A 4830-nucleotide genomic window follows, 5' to 3' on the forward strand; every position below is an offset into this window, starting at 1 on the left:
TAGAGGGAAATTTATAGCACTAAATGCCCACAAGAGAAAGCAGGAAAGATCTAAAATTGACACCCTAACATCACAATTACAAGAACTAGAAAAGCAAGAGAAACACATTCAAAAGCTAGCAAAAGGCTAGAAATAACCAAAATCAGAGCAGAACTGAAGGAAATGGAGACACAAAAACCCTTCAAAAAATTAATGAATCCAGGAGCTGGTTTTTTGAAAGGATCAACAAAATTGATAGACCACTAGCAAGACTAATAAGAAAAGAGAGAAGAATCAAATAGATGCAATAAAAAATGATAAAGGGGATATCACCACCGATCCTACAGAAATACAAACTACCATCAGAGAATACTATAAACACCTCTATGCAAATAAACTGGAAAATCTAGAAGAAATGGATAAATTCCTGGACACATACACCCTCCCAAGACTAAACCAGGAAGAACTTGAATCTCTGAATAGACCAATAAGAGGCTCTGAAATTGTGGCAATAATCAATAGCTTACCAACCAAAAAGAGTCCAGGACCAGATGGATTCACAGCCAAATTCTACCAGAGGTACAAGGAGGAACTGGTACCATTCCTTCTGAAACTATTTCAATCAATAGAAAAAGAGGTAATCCTCCCTAACTCATTTTATGAGGCCAGCATCATCCTGATACCAAAGCCTGGCAGAAACACAACCAAAAAAGAGAATTTTAGGCCAATATCCTTGATGAACATTGATGCAAAAATCCTCAATAAAATACTGGCTAACAGAATCCAGCAGCACATCAAAAAGCTTATCCACCATGATCAAGTGGGCTTCATCCCTGGGATGCAAGTCTGGTTCAACATATGCAAATCAAAAATGTAATCCAGCTTATAAACAGAATCAAAGACAAAAACCACATGATTATCTCAATAGATGCAGAAAAGGCCTTTGACAAAATTCAACAACACTTCATGCTAAAAACTCTCAATAAATTAGGTGTTGATGGGACATATCTCAAAATACTAAGAGCTATCTATGACAATCCCACAGCCAATATCATACTTAATGGGCAAAAGCTGGAAGCATTCCCTTTGAAAACTGGCACAAGACAGGGATGCCCTCTCTCACCACTCCTATTCAACATAGTGTTGGAAGTTCTGGCCAGGGCAATCAGGCAGGAGAAGGAAATAAAGGTTATTCAATTAGGAAAAGAGGATGTCAAATTGTCCCTGTTTGCAGATGACATGACTGTATATCTAGAAAACCCCGTTGTCTCAGCCCAAAATCTCCTCAAACTGAGAAGCAACTACAGCAAAGTCTCAGGATACAAAATCAATGTGCAAAAATCACAAGCATTCTTAAACACCAATAACAGAAAAACAGAGAGCCAAATCATGAGTGAACTCCCATTCACAATTGCTTCAAAGAGAATAAAATACCTAGGAATCCAACTTACAAGGGATGTGAAGGACTTCTTCAAGGAGAACTACAAACCACTGCTCGATGAAATAAAAGAGGATACAAACAAATGGAAGAACATTCCATGCTCATGGGTAGGAAGAATCAATATCGTGAAAATGGCCATACTGCCCAAGGTAATTTATAGATTCAATGCCATCCCCATCAAGCTACCAATTACTTTCTTCACAGAATTGGAAAAAACTACTTTAAAGTTCATATGGAACCAAAAAAGAGCCCGCATCGCCAAGTCAATCCTAAGCCAAAAGAACAAAGCTGGAGACATCACACTACCTGACTTCAAACTATACTACAAGGCTACAGTAACCAAAACAGCATGGTACTGGTACCAAAACAGAGATATAGATCAATGGAACAGAACAGAGCCCTCAGAAATAGCACCGCATATCTACAACTATATGATCTTTGACAAACCTGAGAAAAACAAGCAATGGGGAAAGGATTCCCTATTTAATAAATGGTGCTGGGAAAACTGGCTAGCCATATGTAGAAAGCTGAAACTGGATCCCTTCCTTACACCTTATACAAAAATTAATTCAAGGTGGATTAAAGACTTAAATGTTAGACCTAAAACCATAAAAACCCTAGAAGAAAATCTAGGCGTTACCATTCAGGACATAGGCATGGGCAAGGACTTCATGTCTAAAACACCAAAAGCAATGGCAACAAAACTCAAAATTGACAAATGAGATCTAATTAAACTAAAGAGCTTCTGCACAGCAAAAGAAACTACCATCAGAGTGAACAGGCAACCTAAAAATGGGAGAAAATTTTCACAACCTACTCACCTGACAAAGGGCTAATATCCAGAATCTACAATGAACTCAAACAAATTTACAAGAAAAAAACAACCCCATCAAAAAGTGGGTTAAGGACATGAACAGACACTTCTCAAAAGAAGACATTTATGCAGCCAAAAAACACATGAAAAAATGCTCACCATCACTGGCCATCAGAGAAATGCAAATCAAAACCACAATGAGATACCATCTCACACCATTTAGAATGGCAATCATTAAAAAGTCAGGAAACAACAGGTGTTGGAGAGGATGTGGAGAAATAGGAACACTTTTACACTGTTGGTGGGACTGTAAACTAGTTCAACCATTGTGGAAGTCAATGTGGCGATTCCTCAGGGATCTAGAACTAGAAATACCATTTGACCCAGCCATCCCATTACTGGGTATATACCCAAATGACTATAAATCATGCTGCTATAAAGACACATGCATACGTATGTTTATTGCAGCACCATTCACAATAGCAAAGACTTGGAACCAACCTAAATGTCCAACAATGATAGACTGGATTAAGAAAATGTGGTACATATACACCATGGAATACTATGCAGCCCTAAAAAATGATGAGTTCATGTCCTTTGTAGGGACATGGATGAAGCTGGAAACCATCATTCTCAGTAAACTATTGGAAGAACAAAAAACCAAACACCGCATATTCTCACTCATAGGTGGGAATTGAACAATGAGAACACATGGACACAGGAAGGGGAACATCACACTCTGGGGACAGTTGTGGGGTGGGGTGAAGGGGGAGGGATAGCATTAGGAGATATACCTAATGCTAAATGAGGAGTTAATGGGTGGATCACACCAGCATTGCACATATATACATATGTAAAGTAACCTGCACATTGTGCACATGTACCCTAAAACTTAAAGTATAAAAAAAAAAAGAAAAGAAACCCAATCCAATTTTTAAAATGGGTAAAGGACTTAAATAAGCATTCCTGCAAAGGCACACAAATGGCCAATAAGCATATAAAAAGTTGCTAAACATCACTAATTATTCGGTAAATGCCAACCAAAGCCACAAGGAAATTTCAGTTCACATCCATTAGGATAGCAATTATCTGACACACACACACACACACACACACACACACAGAAGATAGAATAACAAGTTTTGACAAGAATGAGGAGAAATTGGAACACTTATCCATTGATAGTGGGAATGTACAATGGTACAGTAACTATGTAAAATAGTTTCACTGTTCCTCAAAATATTAAAAATATAATTACTGTATGATCCAGCAAGTCTGCTTCTGGCTATATACCCTAAATATTTAAAAACAGGAACCCAAACAGACACTTGTGCACCCGTATTCACTGTGGCATTATTCATAGTCAATAAAAGGTGAAAACATTCTAAGTATTCATTGATAAATGAATGGATAAACAAAATATGGTATATATTATATTGGAATATTATCCAGCTGTAAAAAGGAAGGAACTTTGACACATGATATATAACATGGATCAATTTTGAGTGCACTGTGTTAAGTAAAATAAACTAGTCATAAACAGGGCAAGTAGTATATGGTTCCACTTATGTGAGGTACCTAGTGTAGTCAAATTCATAAAGACAGAAGGTTGATTTGTGTTTGCCAGCATCTGAGTGAGAGGAGAGGAAATGGGAAGTTATTCTCTAATGAGTACAGAGTTTCAGTTTGAAAACTTTCTGGAAAGAGATGGTGATGTTGTTGCACAGCTGGAGTGTTAGTGGTCCTAGTGGCTCTTTATTCACCCTGGGTGAGTGCATGCAGGCAAAGTGGCATGAGGGAGGCCACAGTTGGGGAAGGGCTTGGGTAGACTGGTGCTTGACTGTGGGTCCCCTCTGCTGGAGCACTCTACTGGTTTGGCACCATCTGCTAGCACAGGAGCTATGCTCCACTACAGATGTTCCCGCACCAAATCCTTTGGGCTCCACACTGGCTGGAGTTCTGCCCCAACCACTTCTCTAAGCAGCTCTCTCTGACAGCTCAAGTGTCCATGGTGGTCAAGGAGTCTCCTCCTGCTGAGATTCAGGAGGCTTGTGACAAGATTGAATGGGTCCTTGCCTGCTCAACTCATCCCTTCCCTAGGAGTCGTTATTGGCCAGGTATGACTCCTGGTGCATGGTAGCCCTGTGCAGGGTTCCCAGCTTCCCCCGGCTTCAGCCCAGCATCTGTGTCTTCCCGCCATCTGCTCTCAATGCCTTCCCTCTTGAAGATCTGCTAGGAGTGCACCAGTCTTCCTGATATTCTGGTTCTTCAGTGGGAGATGTTCCTCCTGGCTACCTCTAGCTGCCCATCTTGGAGAGTTATCAGCACTTTGACCATATGATCCCATTTTTTCCTGGTCTATATATTTCTGCTAAGAAATCCCCTGTTAGTCTGATGGGGAATCCCTTTTAAGTGACTAGACACTTTTCTCTTGCTGTTTTTAGAGTTCTCTCTTTGTGGCTGACTTTTTATGTTTTGACTATAATGCGCCATGGAGGAGATCTTTTTTAATTGTATCTTTTGAGAATCTCTGAGCCTCCTGTATCTACATGTCTAAATCTCTTGCTAGAGGGGGAAAATTTTTTACTATTATTAC

The sequence above is a fragment of the Pan troglodytes genome, chromosome X (assembly GCF_028858775.2).
Source record: "Pan troglodytes isolate AG18354 chromosome X, NHGRI_mPanTro3-v2.0_pri, whole genome shotgun sequence".
Taxonomy (NCBI): Eukaryota; Metazoa; Chordata; class Mammalia; order Primates; family Hominidae; genus Pan; species Pan troglodytes.